The sequence below is a fragment of the Antechinus flavipes genome, chromosome X (assembly GCF_016432865.1).
Source record: "Antechinus flavipes isolate AdamAnt ecotype Samford, QLD, Australia chromosome X, AdamAnt_v2, whole genome shotgun sequence".
Classification (NCBI taxonomy): domain Eukaryota; kingdom Metazoa; phylum Chordata; class Mammalia; order Dasyuromorphia; family Dasyuridae; genus Antechinus; species Antechinus flavipes.
In genome coordinates this window covers 59361990-59388712 of record NC_067404.1, presented here as the reverse complement: position 1 = coordinate 59388712, position 26723 = coordinate 59361990, and positions in this window count along the sequence as shown.

The following is a 26723-nucleotide window of genomic DNA, read 5'->3' as shown; positions in this document are numbered from 1 at the left end:
TTAAACACTTGAGTTTAATAAATTCTGTGCCAGAACTTGTGCTGGGCACTAGAGATAAAGAGACAAATAGGATGGGATGTGGATACTGCTCTCATGGAGTTTATAATCTAGAAAAGGGAAGTTTAAGTATACAGATAACTATGATCCAAGGGCTAAATGTGAAGGAGAGATCCAGGCAAAATATGCGAAGACTCTAAAGAGGGAGAGATCGTTTTCACCTGGTTTGAGAGTGAGGGGAATCTTTGTGGAAGGCATTGCCTCTGAGAGGGCATTCTTCTTTGAAGGAAAGAACATTCCCTTACAGCTTCCTTATAGTATGGTCTTTTATAATGCTAAAATCTTGGATCTCATCATCTCTTGTTTTACAGAGAAGAAAACTGAGGCTATTTAAGTAAGTAAGTGACTTTCTCAGGGCCCCATAGCTCATTAGTGGTAAAATAAGACTGTCATCTGACTGGTTTAATTACGGATAACTTGGTATGATAATAATGGCAACATGATCATCCTGGAGGTCAGAGTAAAAGGATGGAAGAGAGCCAGTCATCCCATGTAAGAAAGTAACAAATAGAAACACTAAAGAGGGGGGAAAATGACTAAAAAAACCTACACAAGAAAATAAAAACTAGGTTTTTTTCTTTTTATAAAAGAGCAAAGCAAGAAGAGCTGTGGCTTTTTGAAAGCGCTATAGAACAACAGAATCAGCTAAAGCACCACAAGATACCTGAGATGTCCAATGTTCCAAAGTCAGGGAACCTGAGAGATAAATGGCCTAGCTTAGCCCTGAAAAGAAAAGGTGAGATTGAAGAGAAGTAGAGAAAGAACGAGAGCATTTAGTGAATAAAAGCTCAGTAGACCCACTGAAGAAAGAGTCGGGTTATTGTGACATCAGAAAATAGAAGTGCCCACAGTGTAGAACTGCTGTAAATACTGACTTCCTCAAATCACTGAATTACCCAGACTGTTAGAAATGATAACAGGAAATAGAGATTCCTGCATGTCTTAAAAGTTTGCCACCCACATTCCTCATATCATTTTACAAGAGATGTACAGAGTCTATATATTATTATATGCCATTTTACAAAGGGTGAAACGGAGATGACTTGTCTAATGTCACACACCTGATAAAGGGCAAAGATCAAATTTGAAGGTACATCCCCTCTCACACCAATTCTTTTGTGCTTCCCACCATACCCCACTGCTGCCCTCCCAAGGACTCATCTGTAAAATGAGCTCAAAGGCATCAGTTGTCTATCTTATGTCCTTGCAGGATTGTTGTGAGAATCAAATGAGATAATATTTGTAAAAAGTGCTAAGCACAGTGCTTGGCACATAGTAGGAGGACAGTTGCTATCTTTGGGGCAGATGACCAGGGCCTTGAAGCAAGTTGTTGTTTAGTAGACAAAACAGTATGGCACATGAGGCTGTTTAAATTTTAGTGAATGTCATCTTAACCTACTGATATCTTATTAACAAATATTCAAGGAAGAAAAGCAACCACCCTGTAAAGGCAGCAAATTTGTCCCTCTTAGGGACATGGATTTGAATCCTACTTCCATCACTTGCTGGCTGTGTGACTAATTTCTCTGAACTTCAGTTTTCTCTTTTATAAAATGGGGATACTTATTCCCTGTACTTCTTATCTCCTTTGGTTTTTGTATAGAAAGTGCTTTGCAAACCCTAAAGCCTTCAAAAAATGGGAGCTATTATCTACTATTTCATAGACAAGCAAAAGATGGAAAAGGGGTTAATCAGTGTGGGAATCAAAGACCCAGCTGTGGCCATAAGGAAGCAGTCTGGATATAGATCCCTAACATATGGGGCTTTGGAAAACAGCTTTGTTAACTCTTGGGAAATGTCTGGCCCCTGACTCTGATCCTTCAGCTCCCCCAAAGGAATGGGGTTTTGATTAGGTTCTAAGAAGGTTTGCATAAGCAGCTGTTAGGAAAGGGAGATTTCTCTACTGTCATTCATCAACTAGTACTTGTTCTAGGGCTTGCTGTGTGTCTGCCTTACCATGTGCTAAGCAATCAGGATCATAGCTCTATGGCTAACAGGGATCTTGAGGATCATCTAGTCTAACCCTTTCGTTTTACAGAGAGGTAAACTGAGATAAAGAAAGGTGAAGTGACAGGCCTAGGTTTATATAGATGAAGTATAAGTGGCAGAGGTAAGATCTGGACTCAAATCCTATAACTCTAGAGGATGGATTGGAGTGAGGAAAGACTTGATACAGGCAAACCCACCCAATGAGTGTTAAAGGAATCAAGGCATGAGGTAAGGAGGGCCTGCATCAGAGTATTAGCAATGTCAGAGGAGAGAAAGGGGTGCACTTGAGAGATGTTGCAAAGGTGAACTTAGCAGGCATTGGTTGGATATGGAGGGATGTATTTTCAGAAACAAATTCCTTTTCTGACAACACTACTTAAATTAATTTACTCCTTTAGTACAATATGAGTAAAACTACCAAAGGATTATTTTATAAAACTGGGGGAGGAGGTGAGGTTCATTTAGTATAGCAAAAAAGGTCAAAATCTGCAAAGGAAAAAATGAAAAAAGAGAGAAAGGAGTAGTTTCAAACTGTAATATAAAACTGGTACTGGTTAAAAAAAATTAAGATTTGACATATAAATAGAGAAGGAAGACAACTTATTAGGCTTGTGTTCAATGATCTCCATGTCCCCAGTTCTGGGGTAAGGACTCATTCTTCAGTAAACACTGCTTGAAAAACTTGAAAACAATCTGGCAGAAACAAACACTTCACATCATATACTATGATGAACTCCAAATAGATATGTGATTTAGGTACAAAAAGTCACATCATAAGCAAATTAGAAAGGAGAGAAATCACCTTTTGAATTTATAGTTAGGGGAAGAGTTCATGACCAAAAAAGAGCTAGAAGATCATGTAAAATAAAATGGACATAAAATTAACAAATTTTTGCACAAACAAAACCAATGCAATTAAAATTAGAAGAAAAACAACTATTGGCTGGGGGGCGGGATTTTCACAACAAGTTTCTTTGTTAAAGGTCTCATTTTCAGAATATATAAGGAAAGAACAAAAGCTATGCATCAACTGATGATTGATCAACAGACAGTCTTCAAAAATTTGTCAGTTAGGCAATAGACATTTGTCGAGCACCTACGTGCACTGTGCTAAGGACTGGGGATGCAAAGAAAGATAAAAGACAAGCTATCAAAAACTATGTGAGAAAAAACTCCATATCACTGATAATTAAAGAAATGAAAATGAAAACAACTCCCAAGTCCCATCTCAAAGCCCTTAGGTTGGCAAAGAAAGAAGGAAAGGAAGATGACAAATGTTGGAGGAGCTGCCAGAAAACAGGCCTGTGAATGCTTTGTTGGTGAACCTGTGAATTGGTCCATCCCTTTAGGAAAGCAATTTGATTCTATCACCCACCTTTACTCTATTTACTAAACTATGTTTATTCTCTTTGATGCCACAGTATTTTCTAGTAAGCCTCTACCTGAAGGAAAGAAGAACAGGACACACAGGTACAAAAATACATTTGGGAGCACTTTTTATACTGGCAAAGACCTAGAAACAAAGGAGAAGGGTGAACAAATTGTGGCACTTAAGTGAAATGGACTATTATTGCTCTATAAGAAAGACTGAAAGATGGTTTCAGAGAAACCTAAGAAGACTTGATAAGCTGATGCAGAATGAAGTGAAAAAAATTAGGACAATTTATACAGTAATAACAGCATTGTTGAGGCCGAGCACTTTAAAAGAATTTTGTACAATGCAATGACCAACCATCAATTTCAGAAGACCAGTGACGAATGACGCTGCACACTTCCTCACAGAGTCAGTAGACTCGGGGTGCAGAATGCGACATACATTTTTGAACATGGCTAATGTAGGAATTTTTTTTAAAACTTGGCTATATTTGTTTATTTAAAAGGTTTTCTTTTCTTTTTCAGTTGGAGAGGAGAGAAAATAAATACTTGTTAGTGGAAAATATTTTTTTTAAATAATAACTTTCATTTTCCAAGTGGGATAACTCTGTGGCCACTCTCAACAAGCACGAACTTAGAGTTAAGTAAACTATATAAATTCAGGGTGTATTGAAGTACTTAAAGGAAACCGATTGATGAAATGACATGGCATGATTCAGTGTCAACAACAGCAGATTTGGAGTGAGGAGTCCTGGGTTCAAATCCCAGCTCTGTCATTTCAGGGAAACTGAATAAGCCTTTTGAGCTCTTGTCCTCAGTTTCCTGCCTCATAAAATGAAGGAGTTGGATCAAATCTCTTAGGCCTCTTCTAGATCCTGTAAATAAAGACTGAAATTCCATGTAATCAATTACAGGCTAATTATTTTGGAATTCTGCACTTGTGTATGCACTGGTGGAATCTGCTCTGCTGGCACTCAGGGAGAAAGTGAAAACCTCCAAGGATAAGAATCCAGCAATGATATTTCCTGCCTCCATCATTCCGCCAAGAATTAATCAGAGACTAAGAATCAGAGAGCAAGGAGCAGCCAGATGTTTGTGTCAGGGGGCTGTACCAAGAACTCAACATTAGATGATACAGCTGTAGTGAGAGGCATGCTAGGGGAGGCAACATGGCAGAGGAAGGAGCCCCAGATAGCACAGAGGAACCAGAGCTCCAGCTCTCTGGGTGATCTGGAGCAAATCTCTGGGTCTCAATTTTCTTTCTTATGAGATGATGATCTCTCAAGGCTCTTCCAGCTCTGACATTGTATGTTCAAAGGACCCTTCCAGCCCTGATTTTCCCTCTCGCACAGTCCGTTTCAGTTCTAACATTTCTTCTTCTAAGATTTCTCTCAGTTTTGACAGTTATTTTTAAGATACCTTCCAGCTCTGGCCTAGTATGTTCTCAGGACCTTCCCAGCTCAGATATTCTATTCTACAGGGGTGTAGAGCACCCAGCTCCCACAGAGCAATTGCTCAATTTCCAGTGTGAGTTTTACACCTTGAAAATTGGCAAATATCACAAATTAGAGCTTGATTTATTGTTTTGTTTACTTCTAGTCTTCAAGTGATAGGGAAATGGCTAATAATGAAGATTAAATTTCAAAGTATTTCTTTAAACACAGATTTTTTTCAGAGAAGCAGTTATTAAGTATTTACTTCCCACCTGACAGTTTCTCTTCTGAGTTCTCTTCCAACTCTAACATTCTATCTTCTACTATCTCTCCCAGCTCTGATAGTCTCAATTCTAAGATCCCTCTCTGCTCTGGCACTGTTTTCTAAGGTCCTTTATAGCGTTAACATTTTACGTTTTAAGTTCCCTCCCAACTGTGGCATTCCAAGTTCTAGGATCCCTTCCATCTTACTTCCTCTCCACAACATTCTGTGAGTACTCTGACAGAGCGTCCTTAGACTGGCACACTATTTTCAAAGGAAGTCAGTCCCAAAACAGAATCCTTCCATTGCCACAAGGGGGCAGCCCAGCTCAACCCTTCCTTCTTTAAGCCTTTTCTGGACCGTCTTTCCTATATCAAGATGAGGCATCTGGCCCAGCACTTGAATTTGTTTTTCCAGGAATAGGCCACCATTCTCTCCCCCAGTCTCCACTGTGACCAAGAGCACACATTTTGGGCTTCTCTTGCCAGAGTCAAATAGGGTCAACTAGCCCATGTGGGAATTGAACCCATAACCTTGGTCCCACTAGCTCCTTGTTTCAAGCGGCTGAGCCAATGGGCCTATTAGAGAGTCCAATTGTTAAAGTGTTCCAAGTCATCTCAGAGCTCAGCAAGAACAAGATAGGAAATCGGCCTCTAGAGCCCAAGCTTCGAGGGCATCATTTGAAACAAAAAATTTTTGGTCTCAGAAAGGCTAGGCATTCCAAAAACAGCTGGCTATTACCCTTGCCTGAGACTCCTGATTTCGCAGTTTGTTTCAGTTTCCAATGGGGGACAGTTTCACTCTTCTTAGCCACTCTGAACTTGGCTCATTGCAGCATTGAGAAGGATAATGAACCCCTTAAGTGTTAGGAAAATTCCTAGGCTGTTTCAACAATTCCACAAGTATGTACACGTTTTTGTTTTTACTCCCATTTTGCTTGCTCTTCAAGGTTTACAGAATGCTCTCCTCACAAGTCTCTGTGGTGGGAAGTTCAAAGATTTTTATAACCATTTTCCAGATGAAAAAACTGAGTCTTTGAGTTGCATATGCCTTACACGGGGTCAGACAGCTAGTGTCCGAGGTCAAATTTGAATTCAGGGCCAACATTCTATCTATTGTACCACCTAACTTCCCCAGATGCTATTATTGTCTCCATTTTATAGATTAGGAAACTGAAGCTGAGTGTTCAAATGACTTGCTCACTGTCACACGCTTGTGAGCATCTGAGTCAGGATTTGAACTCAAGTCTTCTTTACCCTAAGTCCGGGCTCTCTATCTCTAGTACCACATAAACATTGGTTATCCTGCCCTCCGACTGCTAAATTTTTGGCCGGTCCGTCTAGTAGACCTAACCTTCCACTCTGCTTGCTAATTGGTAGTAAAGCAGGGGAGCCAGCTCCAAGGACCGAGAGAGGCACTTCCTGTGATGCCATTCCTCTGTCGTGTCCTTGAACAACCCATGCTTTATTCACAAAGGGATAGCGCCTCAGTAACTCCTTTATCTTTGCTCCCTACTTGATTTATTTCATTCAACTTTGAGGAAGAGGGACAGGGACTAGATCTGTGATCTCGTTGATCTAGAGAACTCTCAGCTGAGTAAACTCCCACTACCAGCACAGGGTGGCACCTCTCTGCAGTTTTATGGTCTCTGAAGGGTTGCCTAGAGCAGCACTGACAGAGTGATGTTCTATGGCCAGTGTGAGTCAAAGGCCAACTCTATCCATCACACGTTATCAGAAGGAAGACAATAGGAGACTTCAAAACAATCTTCAGATATTTAAAAGGCTGTTAATAAAATCAATCCCCAAGCATTTATCAAATTCTTACTGTGTGCCAGGACCTGTATTGCTTAATAACTGTCGGTTCCCATTTGATCTGCTGTGTTCTAAGGGCCCTCCCACATCTGGTAGTCTCTTTTCTACCTTTCAGTTCTAATAGTTGATATTCTTAGGACTCTTCTAGCATTCAATTCTGTGTTCCTTTGATAGGTCAAATATAGACAGATTCTGTAAAGGGTTAAATAAAGGAAAGAGAGCCTGGTGTGATCTGACACCACCACTCAGGAACAACATCTTGAACAAAACAGAGGACAAGGGAGGATGACTCCAAGGGGCAGTTGGGCCTTTGGCCAGTGGCCTGTGGGCTAACCTACCCTGCTGACACTTTTCCAGGGTAAGAAGAGGAATAAACAGTGGCCTCACTTACCAAAGATTGTGCCCAGTAGCCTAGCACGGTGAGAATGAGCCTAGCCTGTTTTGGGGAGGAAGACCCTGACAGAAACCCGAATATTTCATTTCATATGTTGGCTGACGGAACAAAACCCTTCTTCGTCTTGGAATGCATGAAGTGGAATTTCGGCTCATTCAACCTTTCTCCCCCGAGCTAACAGTAAACACATGTAAGTTATTAACATAACAGAGCATGACCATTTCTCCATGTTTGGATAGTCTTTCCCTCAGTGTTTAAGTGAATCTATTTTGCCTTTTTTTGTTGTTTTTTAAACAAAATTAATTTCTCTGGCTAATCAAAACCTCATTCGCTTACATCATTTTCAGAACTCTTACGCAGCCCTGATAAAAGGCAGGATGGTATTCTGTTAAGTGTACCGATGCTCCTGAAGTTGGGAGACTCGGGTCCAAAGGCCTGACCTTGTCGTCACTTCCTGTTTTTGTGACTCTGTGACTGTCTGAGAGCAGGGTCCTCGTCCTGAAGACAGGGATGATTATCTTCATATAGGGATTTCCCGTGAGGAATGTGCTTTGTGAGCTTTAACCAGAACCTAAAGCAAAGTTGCTGGAGATAGAGGAGATGGTGATGTTGAGTCTAGGGAGGAATGGTAAGGGATCATAGCTCTAGAGCTAAAAAGGACTCCCAAGCCCTTCATTCTACAACTGAGGAAACTGAGACCAAGGAATAGCGAGTGGCTTCCTCAAAGTTGCCCAGGTGGGATTTGAACCAGGACCTCTGATTCCTCTTGAGGAATGCCCACCCACTGCCATCTTGAAAGGGTGGGCTTACTCAGGATATTGAGCCCACTTTGGTCATTTGGTGGGGGGAGATGACGCCCTAAAAATGTGCTCATGTGGGAATGCTGCTAAGGACTTGGGGGCAGGGGGCGTTATCGTTCCTCTTGTACAAAATTTGGTCCTTGGGGCTCAGTCTTACAACACATTTTCGCAAGATATTTTCAGTGGGGTGTGGAACTGGTGTCACATCTGTTTTGGCTACTTGCCCTTCATCTTCCTGCCCAGGAAAGTAGAGTTCTGAGTACAGTTAGCGCCTCACGTACCCAGAGGTGATTTGTTCAGTAATGAACACCTGTCCAGAGCACAGCCAGGAAGCTCTAAACAACAAAATAAAACAGAAGAAAAGAAAGAAACCAGACAGTCAGAACAGATTCCAGACCCAGAGAATGTGCAGAACTGGAAGAGACCTTAGACCTTAAGTCATAGCATACAGAATGTTCCAGTTGGAAGAGAACTTGAACATTATCTACTCCAACCCTTTTATTTTATACATAACAGAAAGTGATGTGTTGTCCACCAAGGAAGTAGAAGCCCGGGACTCGAAACCCCAGATTCCAGCTATAAGGAGAGTGCTAACATAGCCTGTGGATACATGGCTACTCATCACCCATGATTAATCTCTGAGGTTCTTCTTCAGAGCTGCTTTATCAAGTTTACAAGAGAGACCACTAGAGACAGGTACACTGGACCTAGTGAGAAGTGACATGTGGCAACCTAATAACAAGGGAGAAAACTGAAAAAAAAAATCAAAATCAGCCTCAAAACTTAAGATAGAGCAGTTAGGCCTTTCAGGGTGGGGACAGTGTAGTATAACAGAAAGAGTCCTGAATTTGGAGTCTGTAATTTAGATTAAAACCCTACTGCTGCTACTTCCTAGCCATGTTATTTGGGGCAAATTATAAAAGCCTCAGTTTCCTCCTCTATAAAATGGATAGAACAATACCCACCCAACTTACCTTACACAGTTGTCACGAAAATCTAATGAGACGATGTAGAAAGCTCTTGGGAAGGTTTTCAAGAATAATGATTCACCTCCAAGATTTAGAAAATACCTCTCTGGAACTCTGGGTCCAAGGACAAGGAATGTTATTCCCATTTTATTGATGAGCAATCTGAGTTGCTGAGAAGTATAAGTAACGTCACTGATTTATGCAGATAATAAATGTTAGAGCTAAAATCCAAGTCCAGGTCCCCAGGCTCTGTATTCTCTCCACTAAACCAAGTAGTGAAACATCAGCTACTACCAGGGGTTCTCAAACTATGGCCCTTGGGCCAGATGCGGCAGCCGAGGACATTTATCCCCCTCACCCAGGGCTATGAAGTTTCTTTATTTAAAGAGCCCCAAAACAAAGTTTTTGTTTTTACTATAGTCTGGCCCTCCAACAGTCTGAGGGACAGTGAACTGGCCCCCTATTTAAAAAATTTGAGGACCCCTGTAAAAACAATCCACCACACTTCCGTAGGCCCTGGGGCATAGTAATTGGAGGAAGGTAGACTTGGATAGGGGGTTCTGGGCCTACATGGCAAATAAAGGCAGAGGAAAGAAGAGAAGGGAGGGGAAGGAGAGAAATTCTATGAGGGTGGAGGGATTCCTATGGTAAGAGTTCTTAAACTCAGGCCCATGGATAGATTTTAGGCAATCCATCAACTTAGGTGGGATAAAAAAAAAGTATGGCTTTATTTTCATTAGCCTTTGATTTCCTTACTACTATGCATTTTTTGCATTTAAAAACATGATTTTGCAAAGAGGCCCATGGGCTTCATGACCACCCCAGAGAGTACAGAACGGTTGAGATATCCTGGCCTAGATCATCTTCTTTCCCTCTTGTTTTTCACCTATTTAATTCCTTTCTTTTAGGGAGCAACCATTTGGCCCTCTTACACTTTGTTTTGTAACTTTTAAATGAAGGTTTTTATGGCGCAGTACTTGGTCTCCTGTTTCTGTCTTATCCTCCTCTGGAACTGTAAAGCTTCATTATTTCAGGGACTTTATGTTTAGCCTAGACTTTGTAGCTCCTTAGCCCCTAGAACATAGAAGGTTCTTATGAAATGCTTGTGGAAGGAAAGAAGGAAGGAAACAAGGAAGGGAGGAAGGAAGGAAAGAAGAAAGGAAGGAAGGAAGAATAGAGGTACCAAAAGGATATTGGAAGGACTCAAAAAGAAACTTTGAGCCTTGCTCAGTATTCCCAAAGGAAAAGTTCTGACTCCCACCTATCTTTCCAATATTGTTTCACAATATTCTCCAGTTCAGTCCAACTGGCCTACTAACTCTTGACCAAAGGAAGGAAAGGAGCATTTCTTCAGCACTGTTCTCTCATTTGATCCTCACAATGACCCTAGGGGAAATAGGTGCTATTATCATTCCCATTTTACAGATAAGGAAATTGAGGTCAACAGATTCAGTGACTTGCCCAGGATCATGCAGCCAGTAAATGTTTGAGGGTGGATTTGAACTCAGATCTTTCTGCCTCCAGGCCCAGCCCTCAAACTACTGTACCATCTTTGTACCTCTAGAATGAAGATGAAGAAGGGACCCTGAACTCTAAAAATCCTTGAAGGAGAAAATCTCCTTCAACTCTGCCTCAGTGAGGGATCCTGCCCCAGGAAAAGCAAACAAGACAATTTCATTCTGTTATCTAGCAAAAGGAATTCCAATCCTCTTGAATTGAAGAAACTCATTGAATTCAAGCTCAAGCTGAAACCCAGCAAGTAGATGAGCCAACTTGGGACCCCACCCACGAGCCCCTTCAGCTTGTAGCCAAAGCTCTCATTATAAAAGAGCCAAAATAAAACTCTCTCTTTGCAGAGGTTCCAAACATGCCATGCTATGCCATGCTAGGCTATGCCATGCCATGCCAAGGAGCCTCTGCCCACTAGAATAATATTCTTTTCCAGTGTTATCTTCTCTTTCCCCTCACCTATTTCCCTAAGGAGACCTTATGCCTCTCTGTCAGGATTTCTAACCTTACGTTCCAATCCCTATAATAAACCTCTTTTATCAATCTAGGTTTTCAAGTCTGTAAATTCCTTTACAGAGAATCTCCGCGCCACCAGAAGGGGGTTCCCCAAAACTTCCTATCCTTGCGCCGAATCCCAAGGGCTTGCAGGGGAGCCAAACCTCTCCATTTGGTTCCCTGAACCCCGAACCTGCCAGTAGACCTTATCATTTAACTCCCTGACCATCAGAAACCCTAATCTCATTTTGGTTCCCTAAATCTAGACCTTATCATTTGGTTCCCTACTAAAAGGAATCCCAAACCTAAACCTCATCAAGGACACTCCATTGAGTCTGATATGAGATAGTCACCTGCTGGTTCCATGCCTGAAATGTTCAACCTGTTGACTGCTACTTCTTAGAATCTCCTCCAAAGTACTACTCAAAGCCCCCTCCTTCAGGAGGCCTTTCCTGGTCCCCCTGGTTCCTCCGGTCACTAACACCCTCTCCCTCTTGAAATCAGTCTGTATTCACTTACTTTTATACATGCTTCAGTATTCCCAGATAACGTAAACTTTTTGAAGGCAGGGATTGTTAAATTGAAAAGGGAGGTCTCCCCTACTGCCACAGAGTTAGGAGCAGCCTATTCTGGGGGCTGGCATTAAACAAATTACCCACTATGGCGTCAGAAGGAGTTCCATGAGACAGACATTAAACCAAGGTTGAAACCACTGAGCCATTCCCCAGCATTGGCAACATTTCCCACATGGAGGCAGTGGTACGTTGTCCCTCCCTGTCCCCCAGCCCAATATTTGTGAAGGTGACCATGCTCCATGTGCTGGAACCTCCTTCAGACAGACGTGCCACCCTTCTTTCCTTGGGTTCTGCAATTGGGAGGGTCTGTTCCAACCTCGGCCATCCTAGAAATAGCCAGGTTCCGTGGAGAGAGTGAAAAAAAGGGGCTATGGGAGAGAGAGGTGTGTTTGTTTGAATTTGGTATGTGCAGAAAGAGGGAGTTTCCTTCCACATTCAAACATTTCCCTCACCCAAGGCTGAATAAACAACTATCAAAGCGTAAGGAGGGCCATGCTTAATAACGATGTACATTTATGAAGATTGTTTTCTCAACTATTTTGAGGTGCTTTACAAGAATGTGCATGTGTCTGCTGTATACATATATACGGTCAGCTCTTGATTATCCTTACCCCAGGGTCACCTCTGTGGAATGATGGGAAAGTCACCACAAAAGGCTCCTCTTCCCCCAAATATCTGCTCTCTTGGCTCAGAGCTGTCACATTACTCAAACCAGGGAGGTAAATCTTGGCAGCGGCTGTTGAAATGGAAAAGGACATCCCAGAGAGATCACACATTAAGCCAGTTTCAGACTTGACACCTGATTAGGCTTTTTCAGTGTGCTTAGCTGAGACGATCTGAGGAGCAGACTCGAAAGCTGAAAGGGACCTTAGATGGCATCTGAGCCAACGCTTATTTTACAGAGGAGGAAACCGAGGCCCAAAGAGGAGAAATGTCTAAGGTCCCAGAGCTTGTGACAAAAGCAAGATTCAAATTCAGGGTCTTTGATTTGAAAGCAGAATGGCCTTTCCTGCCCCATAGCATGCTGGTTCTACTTCTCATCTGTTGAAGCTTGGTGTTAGAAAGTTCCTCTGAGGATCTCCACCCACTGCCTAAATGACTAATCCAATTCATCAGCCAAGGCTGAATTGATGGATCCCAAGATCCCAGGCATGGAATCACCAGATCCCCCAGCTGGAAGGAACCACCTAGCCTAACTCCTACCTGAAGCAAACACCTCCAGCATTCTGATCATCCCTTTTGTGCTTAAGTACTTACAAGGACACGGAGCTCACCCGTTTAGTGTTGGTGCTTCTAGAATTACTAGAAAGTTTTTCCTTATATCAATTCAATCCAGCAAATATTTATAATATATTAAGTATTTATTGAGGTAACTAGATGGTGCAGCGGATGTAACCTTGAGCCTGGACATCAACTCTGGCTGCAGTCACTGTAGCTGCCCCTTAACCTCTGTGGGTCTCGGTTTTCTCAGCTATAAAATGGAGATGATAAATAACAGTTCCCTCGGAGACAATCAGATTGTGAGGATCACAGGAATTAACATTTACAAAGTATCTAAACACTTTGGCTAAACACAGTGCTGACACAGTGTAGCCATTTTATAAATGCTTCCTTCCTTCCCCTTTTAAGTATCCATTATATGTAAGATACCGTATTTGTTTATAGTTGAAATCCATCTTCTTTCAACCTCCAGTCTTTTCTTCTTGTTGGGTCCCCTAAGGCCAAGAGAGCGAGGCTTAGCAAACTTCCTCCGAGGGACAGCTCTACACATATTTGAACCCTGCTCTCAGGTCCTTCCTTAAGCTCTACACCAAGGGAATCATGCCCATTTCCTTTTACCTTAATATCTGTGTGGTGTGATCTTCAGTCCCCTCTCTATCTTCATCACCCTTCCTGAGACTCCACGGGAATAATCAGTGAGGAGTCTGATGAAGACTAATCAATGAGGAGCAACACCACCATAAAAGACCGGAAGTCCCATGAACACAATTTTTTGTTTGGACCTGTGATTTCATCAGTGAAAATACCTGCTAGTGTAGGACTTTTATTCACCAACATAGATGAAACCATAGTCTTAATTGTCAAAGATCTGAGAGGCTTCATCCCAGGTCTTCACTCTGTCCAGGGTTCCACGATGCTTCTCTGTTCCCCAGAATCTAGTTAAAATTTCCCAAAGGACCCATCACTCTCACACAACATCTACAATTGTACCAGTTGGCCAAGAGGAGAATGAATGCCATAGTGAGCACAGCATTGTTTTTGAAGTCACATTTCTGCTTTTTATTAACTGTTTCTTCCATGTAAAATGAAAGGATTGAACTCAATTGCTTCTACGGTCAGATCTATGACCTGATTTGAACTCCCAGTTGGTCTTGCTATTCAGGAGGGAGCAGAGGACATTGCTCAAGTCACTCCCCCTAGCTGGGGCTTCCTCATCTGTAAAAGTTAGACTAAAACTTAGTTACTCAGTTGCCTTCAAGTGCTACATTTTAGGAGTCTCTGAATAACTAGTCATACCTGCAAGCAATCCTGCCTTACTTTCTTTAGTCCTACTCCCAACAGAGACACAGGCCAAACAAGTTTTAATACGGGGAAGGAGGCAGGAAAGAGTCAGGGCATGGGACACAGACCTGAAAGGGAGGAAGACCTTGGGCAGCCGAATGTCAGCATTAGGGCCTTGAACAGCTTTTTCTAGAGGCTCCAAATGGAATTTTGTGATACACATCTCGCAGTGCTTGGAGCAGTTGAAAAGAAAATAACTTCCATCATAGCTCATTTTTTCTGAGTTTTAATTTGAACTTGGGAAGCTATAATTCCTTCCTTTTTTAAATTCTTTTCCAAGTGTTTAATTGGCCAAGGAATGGTTGGTTCATAGACTGAAGGGTCGTGAGATTTAACTAGACTTACTAGGCACCTTACAGATCACTTAGTCAGTCTGGTGACCTCACCTTAGCGAGGGCATATCAGAGACCCAGATTTACTAAAGGTGATTTACTAAAGGCTAGACCACTTCTGGAAAGAGGAGCGAGAATTGGAACCCAGGTCCCAGGACCATAATAATAATAAGTGACAGAGCAGGAGTTCAAAACCAGGTCATTTGATTTCAAATCTAGTCTCCTCTTGTTTGCTTTCAACAAACTTCTCATATTTCGTATTATGAAAGCATTGTTGTCATCTCTATGGTAACTCCATAGAAGAACTGCAATGTATTACTGATTCTTCATAAAACTTGAAATATCTTTTTTTTCTATTTGCTGCAATAAACATTTATTAAGAACCGCTTGTTCCCATGATCAGGGAGGCACAGCAAATGATCTGTGCACCGGGAAGAGAGCAATTACTGTTCATAACCCTGATGAGGGCATCCTATCAAAGAAGAACAGATTTAGGGAAAGATTCCTAAACTGAGCCTCATGCTGAAGACAGGAGAGGTAAACGAAGAGGCAAGTGTGGATCTTATTGTCAGAATCCTGGTGTTTATTACAGGTTAGGAAGCTGTGAGTGTTCTCTCACAGGGATGTTCTGGGACTCAAAACAACAGCAGCCAAAGATAAATTGAAGTTGATTTTATTTACAATCTATGGTTGAGTTACTGCCCAGATGATGACATGCAATTAGATTGGTAACTCACTGATTGAGTCCATCAACACATCTATCTAGGACAGACACTGCAGATGGACAATGAGCTGGGTCCAGAATTGAACAGGAAAGCAGGCTGGAATGCATTTGTGAAATTGTGCAGTGCTTTCAGTGATCCCAAGCTGCTTCCTGATGCCAAATCCCATCTTTTTAACACAAATATTCTCCTGATGATGCTATGTGACTACAGATCATGGAACACCATGAGCCCCAGAGAATCAGGATCTTGGGTGACTGAAAGGCAGTGGAAGGTCATGTGGTGGGTGGAAATAGAGTGTATCGGCTTGATTTGGCTATGAGAAGTGTCTAAAAGATATCTTCATGGTCATATATGACCAGAAAAAGAGCTGGGCCAGTCATGGGCTAAGCATTATGAATCAGAGAATGATAGGATCAGAGATTTTAGAACAGAAGGGCATCTTAGGGGTCATCTAATCTTAGGGGTCCCTTCTCTTTTCAGAAGAGGTAACTGAGGCTTAAAAAAGGTTACGTGACTTGTGTAAGACAACATCCAAAATGCCTGTTTAGCATGTGCTAGGCGCTGTGCTAGTGATGGAAAGACCACATTGGAACAGCTCTTGCCTACAAGGGGGTTTTATTCTAATGGCAGATACATATTCCCAAATGAGGAGATACAAGTTCATTTTGGGAATCTAAGAAAGAAAGCACAACAGATAATTAACCCAAGAGCACCATTTGTATTCCTGATATACAAAAAGAATCAAAGTCTTCCAGTATGTTGAACTCTTCTGTTTTAGAGGATTTATGCAAAGATATGGATTGGAATCCCACAGCCTGAGGTGCACAATGGATGGAACTGAATGAGTGGAAAGACAACACACATCAAAGAGATCGGAGATCCATTAGAACCCGGTAGAGCTAGGGCTCCCAAAGAACTGGGCAGACACCCCAGTATCTACCTGCTGGGGCTTGATGGGTAGGGTTAGCCAATAGGTGCTAGAGAATGTTATCCCCTCTCCAAAACCTATTAAACTGTGCGTACCCTTTGACCCTTGGCTCTGGAAATTTTCTCCAGCCATCTTCCATCCCTGAAATACTTGCCCTCTCCAGCTCTATCTATTGACTTTCTTTGCTCCCTTTAAGTCCCAACTAAACTCTCATCTTTTACTGGAAACCTTCTCCGACCCTGTTTTAATTCTGCTTTCCCTCTTTAAAAAAATTTCCTATTTGTCCTGTATATAGCTTGCATGTATATATTCATTCGCATGTTGTTTCCCCCATTAGATTATAAACTCTTTGATGGCAAGGACTGCCTTTTGCCTCTTTTTGTGTCCTCAGAGCTTATCACAGGACCTGGCACAGAATGGGTCCTTAATAAATGTTTATTGCTTGAATGACTGATCCAGCAGTACCACTACAAAATCTGTATTCCAAAGATATCAAGGAAAGGGGGAAAGGACCCACATGTACACAGATATTTATATCAGTTCTTTTCGTAGTATAAAGAAATGGAAACTAAAGAAGTGTCATCAATCAGGGAATGGCCAAACACGTTATAGTGTACAAATCTGGGGATAAGGACTTGAAGCTGTGTTTTCTTTGGTGTTAGGGAAGCTCCAGATAAGGATGTTCCCTCTACCAAAAGAAGTCAGTAACTTCTACTCTTAGCTGCTTAGAGCATAGAGAGGTTAAGCTGGTACATATCAGAGGTGGAACCTGAACTGTGGTCTTCCTACCTACCACATTGTCTCTATTATATCATGCTGCATCTCATCTAAATGTAACAGGATGTTATTGAGCCATTAGGAATTATGAAAGGGATGGGTCCAGAGAAACCTGGGAAGACTCACATGAACTGATACAGAGTGAAATGAGCAGAATCTGCAGGAAAAAAACACACCGTTAATAAAAACAGTGTTGAAAGAGTTTGATAATAACAAAACAATTTTGGAACATAGGTAAGACCATGGTCTCTATCTTTCCTTTGCTCACTTGTCAAATGATCTCCTGACTGATCTCCAAAGTATTTTTGTGACTAGAATCTGTTTACTCATCCTTCGGTAAGTCCATAATCAAACACTAGAGGAAAGGCCACCAGTCAAGCTTCCTTCAAAAACAGTATTATATAATAGAATATAATATAATATATAATATATATTATAATACAATATAATGCTGTCATCTGCTTAAAAAAAGAAAAATATGAACAAGATGACCACTAAAGTCCCTTGTGCCTCTGAATTCTATGATCCCCTAAAAATGCCTCCTAGTTTTGTGGTGAAGAGTACTGAAATTAAAGATGAGGACCCGTGTTCAAATCCCTGCTCTGTCCTTTGCTACTCATGTGATGTTGAACTCTCTGGACCTCACTTTCCTCAACTATAAAATGAGTGGGTTGGCTTAGTGTTGTAATGACCGCGTATTTAAAATCACCCGGAGTCGGGAACTCAGGTTAAGGGAAAAATCATCAGTCTTTATTGAAGTGAAGAGGTGAAAAAAGATTGCGATAGCAATATGGGCAAGAAGGATTGCAATAGAATATGGGCAGCTGCGACAGGAAGCCAGCTAGCAGAGAAAGTGGGGCCTGAGCTCTCCTCCCCTTCCTTTTTCACTCCTCTGCCTCCACCCACCAGAATCGTCATTTCTTATACAACAAACACATCAGGACTTGCACAAAGAGTGGGCGGGGGCCATTCTTTCTCCAAGCTTATATATTAATAGAGTATGGTCCAATTACTATTTAGCCTCATGTGCTTGGGACCTCAGTGCATCAACTCAAGCCTCAGCCCATTACAGCTTAGGTTCATTATATCTCCAAATCTATGATCCTTTGTACCCTTTAAAATCAGAACCAGATTTGGTTTCTTTTTTAAAAAAATTTTTTGTTTTTGTTTTTTATTACAAGTTTAGCCATCTTCTATTACACAAGTAGAAAATATTACTAGATTTCCTAACAAAAGTGCTTTCCTAACAACAGTCCTCTGTAACATAAGTTATTATCAGCATTTTATAGATGATGAATTAAAGTGACTTTTTTAAGGTCACACATATAGCTAGTAAATAACAGAGGAAGGATTCAAATTCAGTACTTCTAACTCTATGTGTACTATTCTACCTACCCTGTGATAGAATAAAGGAACCAAGTGGTATAGACAATCTAAGGAAGGAAAAGCTAGGGATAGAGGGGCCAGGAAGAGCTTCATGAAGAAGATGGAGTTTTCTCTGGTCCTTGAAAGCTGGGTATACCACTCTTAGTGTCTTAGAAGAATGTGTCTCCCTGTTAATAACTACTTCACAAACCATTCAGGGAACCGTTTGCCTTTCCCCCTCTTTTACCAGTTGGTGAGTATGAGATGACCTTCATCTGACCTTGATGGCCAACATATGTCGGAGTCTGGAGCCAGAAGGCAGGAGCCCAGTACTAATTGGTCATTTTCTTCCCATAAGAATGTGCTGCTAAAAGGCAGATGGAGGAAGAAAAGCTTCAATGACAGGTCTTATTCTGGTATCCTCTACAAGTTGCCAACATCTGTGCGAGCCATTTGTCAGTAGAATAGCAGGCGTACCAGTAAGAGGTTTGAGAAATGAATTCGCGACTGTTCCATAGATCTGGCTGAACATAATTGAATTATCAGCCATCTTGAAATTTTATGGGAAGATTATGTAAGGCGTCCACTAATAGAGAACATTTGTTTGCAATAATTCAAGTTCTCATAAAAAATGGTTTCATCAATTCTTAATTATAAAAGTCAGTGGCTCATATGGAGACTTAAAATGGGCTGGAGCTCAGACCCGGCGCCACTAAGTAGGAGGCTGGGTGGGAGTTATGCTGGTGAACTGTGCTGTCAGAACTAAGAACTACAGGCTCTGTGGTCCTCTGTTTGGGCCAATAAAGTCTTCCTTTTCCAACCCTCCCCTTTAACTGTAGCCAACCAAGCCTCCTCTTGGGTTCCTTTTATTCCCCCTTTACTGCTTTCCTCTTTCTTCCATATGAGCTTAGTGCTCTCACCTTCTCTGGTCTCATACTCTTTCCCAGGTGGTAGAAGGGTATGGACATTACCACCATGAATAGGCCAGATGAAACACAAGATGGTGGTAACTTTTCTCCTCACGTTGGCTGTCTCTAGCCTAAGAAAAAAACAAAAACAAAACCATAGTGCCAAACCTGTCAAGAACTTCTGATCGTAGAACAGGTAAGGGAGCACTGCCAGTGATAGAGCACTAGCCCTGGAGTCCGGAGGACCTGAGTTCAACTTTGACTTCAGACTCATCACACTTTCTAATTGTGTGGCTCTGGTCAAATCACTCAAGCCCAATTGCCTCACAAAACAAACCAAAAAAAAAAGCAAAGAAATACTGACTGGATTGAAGGGAGGCAGTAGGATAGAGTGGAGAAAGCTCTAGACTTCAAGGAAGAGAATAGGAGTTTAAAACCTAATTGTGCTACTTAGCTTGATCATCACTGCCCCTTAGTTTCCTCCCCTAGACAATGAAAATGATGGGTTATATGGCTCTTTCCAATTCTAAAATCTGGCAATTCCAGTAAGAAAGAGTAACTTCATTAGTTTGGGCTGTGGTGGAGAAACGGAAATCTCCAAATTAATCACTATTCCCAAGTGGCTCCCCTCACAGAAAAAATAAAAAGACATCTTCTTTCATGGAGTAAAACATGCCCATCTTGGGAGTTTCTAGGATTTTGCTTTCTAAGTACTTCAAAAACCATGTCATGATTTTTTAACCTGTAAGTTTCAACCACTTTTTTAAAATCCCCAACTTAGCAGAGATCAGATAAAATGATCATTTCCATATACAATGTAGAACCAGGAAAAGGGGATTCCACATGAAATGTGACTCTCACTTAGCTACATCTTGCTTTTCTTTTAAAATATAAATAATATGATTATGTGTAATGTCATATATTTATCTATTCATATAATATGCATTATATAAATATAGATTTTATCTTTTACATAACTGTATGATATGTATTTTATATTCTCTTCTATGTTACATATATGAATATTCCATAACATAGTTATATCATGTAATAAATACAACATGTGACTTTTAAAACTGGCCTTTGGGTGATTCTGGCCTTATTCCTATTCTGTGCATTTCTAAAAATGGCTTCATTGACCCACTTTTCTCATTTTTTTTCTTTCTACTACCTTATCCCTAACCCTCCTCTACATTCCACCACTAAAAAAAAAGACAAAGAAAAGCACTGTAACAAATATTCTTAGCCCAGCAGAACAAATTCTCATATTAGCTGTGTCCAAAAATGTATGTCTTAATTCTGTTTTGAGTTCATCACCTCTCCATTGGGCAGTGGCTAGCATATTTCCTCATCATTCCTTCTAACAGACACTTAAAATCACAGTTAATCCAGTGGGTTTTCTTGACCAGATTTGTCTGATTGCTGGCACTTCCTGAAGTTCCTAAAGGAACTGCTCCTGAAGAATGAAAGAGTTGTAAAGTGTCTAAAATGTCTTGATGGGGTAAATGTGGGGATTGTCAGTGCTCAGATGGATTGTACTGAATAGTCATCACCTTATAGGATCTCAGTGAATGTTAGGCCGTTGTGATGCCCATGTAACTGCAGAGACAATGTGGCTCAGTAAATAGGGGACAGATTTCAGAGTCAACCCTTTCAGAGGGTTCAAGTCTTAACTCTGACACAGATTACCTATAGGATCCTAAACAAATCACATAACTTCTCAATGTCCTCAGTTTCTATTCTGCCTTGGCAAAACTAGTTTCCATACTTGGCACTTCTAGAACTGATGAAATCTGTTTCAGACCTCTGCTACCCTTCAAAAAAACCATACAACTCTGGTACTCTCTGTATGATTAGGGGCAAATTCCTTCCCCTCTCTGGGCCACATTTTCTTTTTCTGTGATATGAAGATGTTAGATTAATATCCCTTTTAGCTCCAAAATTTTATGTCTTATTTTCTAAGTTCTCTTTGAGCCTCGGAATTCTCTGTTCTGTGATTCCTTCTTGGAAAAGCCACTTCTCAGCCCCATACTCTTTAAAGATATCCAAATAACAATAATCTCTGAAGGAAAAGAAAAACGCTAATGTTCCAACTTAAGTAGTAAATTGTGTTCCTATTTTCCATTCAGATTCCATTTTCCTTCACGGTTTTCAATTGGTGAAAATTTGATTTCAGAATTTGGTTTATAAATGGACATTGTGTACACCAGAGTATAGCTTTTTAATGGATTAGAGTGCCTGATCACTGCTATCTCATTAACCCCATGTAAGGAGACAGTGGATAGGGCTCCAAATTCAGAACTTAAAACTATCGCCTTGGAAACTAGACATGGGTCTCAGTTCCAATAGGACAGTCAGAAATTTTAAGGAAAAAGAAAAGAAGGAACTCAGTGTTTCAGCCTGAGACTTTTCCTTATCCCCCCAGTTTCTAGTGCCTTTCCCTTCAAGGTTATCTTGTATCTGCTTTGTCTGTGTTTTGTATATTCCCACTTATGAGCATATGAATTCTGCGAGGACAGGTATTATTTTACTTGGCTTTGTTGTCCTCAAATGCTCATACTTATCGGTCATGACATATTCAGTCAGTTGCCAGATCTTGTCATTTCTACCTCTACAACTCTTCTTTCCACTGACCGCCACTACCCTAGTTCAGGGCCTTATTATGTCATGATCTTTTACTGTGCTGTTATGATAACCTCCTAATTGATCTTACCACATCTCCTCTCGTTCTGGCCCTATCCTACCTTCCCTGCATCATTACACATTACCTAATAGGGGTGTATGGAGTGTTCATGGAGGACTGGCACCTCCAGTATGAGGGTTTGCTGAGCCCTTTTCAGGGGTGCTCATGTACCTTTGGGCTCCACCTATCCTCCAACTCTCACCTGTGGTTCCAAGGAGCTGGAGCATGTGGAGCAGTCACACCCTGATAAAACTGTATCAGCAGATGGACTAAACCAAATTAAGGGTAACTGACAAGCCTTAAATTTTTCAATGACTTAGGTGGGGTGCTTACCCCAAGCACATGAAGTGGGAGGTGGGTAGAACTGCCCGGTGGAAGGGGCAGATGAAAATATTTCATTCCAAAGGCCTTAAAAGAGGCTGAAGCAGGCACTCTGATAAGCTTTGAGCTTGGCAGGCATAGAAGATGCCAAGGTCATCCACTGCATCCTGGGCCACTGCCAGTTATCCTGACTTTTATCGTGCCATGGGACTTCGATGACTCTGGAAGAGAGAATGACGCTGAAGGCTTTGTGCAGCTCTCCCTCGATGAAATCCAATTCACGGAGAAGTCAAAACCTCACCCTTTAACGTCAATGGTCCTCTTCAAAAACAAAGTATAAACAACAATATATTACTTTCCTTCGTGAACACTGTGTTCCTACCAAATCATCCTTTTTACTGTTCTTCATTCTTGAAACTCCTTGTCCAGTCTCCATGATCCTTTTATATCGGCTTTCCTTCATGCCTGAAATGGACTTATAGGATCATAAATTAGAGTTACAAGGGATCTTAAAAGTCATTGAATCCAACTCCCTCATTTTATAAATGAGAAAACAGAGGCACGGAGAGGTTAAATGAATTCCCCAGGAACAGAACAGTTAAAGGGGGACTTTGAAGCCGGTTCTTCCTGATTCCAAGTCCAATCCATTTTTCACTATGCCTTGATGCATTTCCTACTTTATCACCCTGATGGGTATCACCAAAGAATGTAGTTGGTTCTGTCTTCCCTTCCAGATAGGAAGAAAGTTTAATCATTTCCTATTTCTTCCTTCCTCCCTCCCTTCTTTCTCTCTGCAGAATTCATCACCTACAATGATTAGCTTGCTTCTTAGCCTAGGAGATAATACATAGGGGTTCAGGTTCTCATGGTCCCTTTCTATAGCAGATTTGTTGTTGCTGTTGTTCAGTCAAGTTCAACTCTTCGTGACCCATATTGTCATTGGGGTTTTCTTGGCAAAGATACTGGAGGGGTTTACCATTTGCTTCTTCAGTGGATTAAGGCAAACAGGTTAATTGACTTGCCCAGGGTCACAGAGCTAGTACATGTTTGAGGCTACATTTGACTTAGGTCTTCCTGACTACAGGACCAGCGCTCTATCCGCTGAGCCACCCAACTGCCTCAAATTAAAAAAGAACCAACTATTAATACAAATAAAATAGTTCAGATACCTCAGTGAGGAAAATTTCTATTATTCAAACAAAAGTTTGGCTCTCTGCCCTCATTTAAATTTTTATTCATTTCTATTACCACTAATCTTTTTACATTTGAGGCAAAAAAAAAAAGAAACAGGATACATGCAATATTTTGGTAAGCCAAGCCATCAGCATCTATTACTGGATAAATGTGGGGAGGGAAAGTTAGGGGGAAAAGCAAACTTTTTTGGGGGGTGGGGCTCTTCCCTCAAGGCTTGAAGAGGTAAATAAAACGGGTGGTTTGAGCTCAAAACTTCTCTTAAGATTGCTGTAGGAGGCCAGTGTCCCTCCTTAATCTAACTCTTCTCTGCCATAGTTCAGTCATTCTTTCAACTGCTGCGTCTCAGTCACTAGTCCTTTCTGGATCAATTTATAAAGTCCCACGTGGGGCTATAAATTGCTTCCCAAACTTTGCAGCCTACAGTCCTTCGTCTTAGTCCATGTCTCACAGACTTTGTGTGTCTTAAGCATGACTCCAACTCACTTTCTGGCTCCAAGATCACAATAAGTTAAAATCACTCTCAGGGCTGAGAGGGAATGTGAGTCCTCTTGAAGTACAAATCCAAGGATTCCAGTCAGTTCTTAAATCCCTATTATATTTCAACCTGGGGTTTGAAATCTTGCAGTCTCTTGCAAAATTGTCTTTAGAAGAATTGATATGTGGATAATAAAATGTAGCATCAAATGACATCAGTATTTGACAGAAAAAAAAAAGAAAGTTAAAACAGCATCCCAAGTTCCAGATACCTTAGGGTGCCATTTACAGTAAATATACATTAATAATACATGTAATAGACATAGTACAAGGCAGAGCCTTAGTGACAGGTTGCTTTGGTGACTGCAGGACTAAATTTCCTGTAGTACGGTATAATATATGCCAGTTTTTCAGAAACTCATGCATGTGCATGTAATATAGATATTCATAATACCAGCTAAAATCAAAGTACTAATAACATTGATGGGCCAATAAGCAAAATAGCCAAGTTATGTATGCATAGTTAACTAATATAATATATACTATATAATACATATGTATTTCCATTCAAGACACATGTTGCATGAGTAAACATTAGTGTTATCATCTGGGTATTTGCTAAATTATTTACCTAGGATATCATAAATTATTCTGGTCCCTGGTTGGACAATCCTCAATTGTCTGTGACCTGCTGACCTATCTAAGCCCTATACTTGTTCTAGTGGATGGTTTGGATTCAAACCTGAATTTACAGAGGGTCCAGGCTCACGGTGTTACTACATCCTGTGGGGCACATATGTACTCTAGAAGTCTGTATAGCTAAAGTCTTGGTAGAAAAGGTGTTACCTCTGGGTTCATTGCTCCCCATTGTGTGAACCAGTTATTGAGGTACAGTATACAAAATCTTCACTTGAAATGTCTTTCTGAGCTGGTGTCTGGGTAAGACAGACTTTGTATGATTGGCAGGTAATCCTTGTCACTTAAGAGTCCCCTGAGGTGAGTACATATGGTGAATACATATCTGCTTATCTATTGACAGTAAGTGAGTGTATTGGATTGTCTCTGTATGGTCTTCACAAGCCTCTGGGACTATTTTGTAAATAGGCAAATTACTCCCTCCTCCATTGCTAAGCATAGAGGAGTGTTCCATGAATATCATAATCTCTCAGCAGAAGTCTTTCACCCTGTGGAAGGTCATTTTACCATCATTTATTTCTTTTAGTATTCTTCTGGGCTGAAGTTGTACCTTTAGTACCTGTAGTAAGTTTCCATCTCAGCTGTCATACACTGACTGTGAGTGTCTAAAGGTTTTCCATCTTCAGAAATTTCAAAGCACAAAGCAATATAGATGAGGCTCACATCCAAATATCAGCAGATAGCATGTAAAACCGGCATCATCATTCCTCGTACAATTATATGCATGTTCTAGGAAAGCCACATGTTGATTTCAATAAGATTTTCCTCCTGATCTCAGTATGCAATGCCTTTGGAATGCTACCCTCTTCTACCTGGCGACAATCCATGTCTCTAACTTGATGCAATAGCTATGTTCTCAAAAGATACATGTAAATAATTTTTTTTCTAAATTGAGTCCTAAATTGATTCCTCCTCATCCCTACTTCTTATTTTCTTTAAAGCCCAGCTCATACTCTACCTTCTAATGAAAGCTTTCTAGATTTTCCCCAGCCTGAATTATCTTTCATCTACTTTGTTTGAATTTTATTGTTATCCCATATTCTTACATCACTATGATTTCCTCAAGTATACCTCTTTCTTCCCCTTCCAGAAAATGATTTCCTATAGTAAGACAAAGAAAAAGAAGAGGGGAAAATCAACATAATTGGTCAGTGCTTTGCATAAGTTTGAAAATATGTGCAATATGCCACACTCATAGACCTCTCATCTCTGCAAGGGAATAGGGTGGGAGTGTCTTCTCATATCTTTTCTTTTGATCAGTACTTGTTCTTCATAAATTTTCAACATTCACTTCTGATTTTTCTGTGGTTATTTCCATTTAAATTGTTATAATCGTTGTATATATTGTTTTCTTGGCTCTTCTTTCTTCATTCTGCGTCAGTCCTTACATCTCTTTCCCTTCTTCTCTGTATTCATGAAACTTATCTTTTCTTATAGCACAGGGATTATATTCCATGTACATGCCACAATTTTTTTTAGTCATTCCTCAATCAATAGGCCTTCATTTTGTTTCCAATTCTTTGCTATTATAAATATTTTAGTGTATTTGAGGGCTTTCTTACCAATGCCGCCTTGAGGCATGGACTTAGTAAAGGAATTTCTTAATCAAAGGATATGGATATTTTGGTCACTTTATTTGCATAATTCCAAAATATTTATATTGATTTACAGATCTACTAACAATGCACTAATGTATTTATTTTTTCAAAACCCCTCCAACATTGACTGTTTTAACCTTTTGTCATCCTTATCAGAGGAATCTGATAGAAAGATTTTTCCCATTTAACCATTTTCTTTAATTATCTTAAGTCCATTTATTTGGTGTGTGCAGAAGCTTTTCAGTCTCATGTAATCAGTTATCTATTTTTTCTTTTGTAATAGCCTCTATCCCTTCTTTAGTTAAAAATATATCTCCTAGAGTGAATATGGATCAAAGTATAGTAATTTAATCTTTTTGTTGTTGTTCTTTGCTTGTTGTTTTTTTCCTTTTTGATCTGATTTTTCTTATACAGCATAATAAATATGGAAATATATCTAGAAGAATTACACATGTTTAACCTATATAAAATTGCTTGCTGTCTTGGGGGA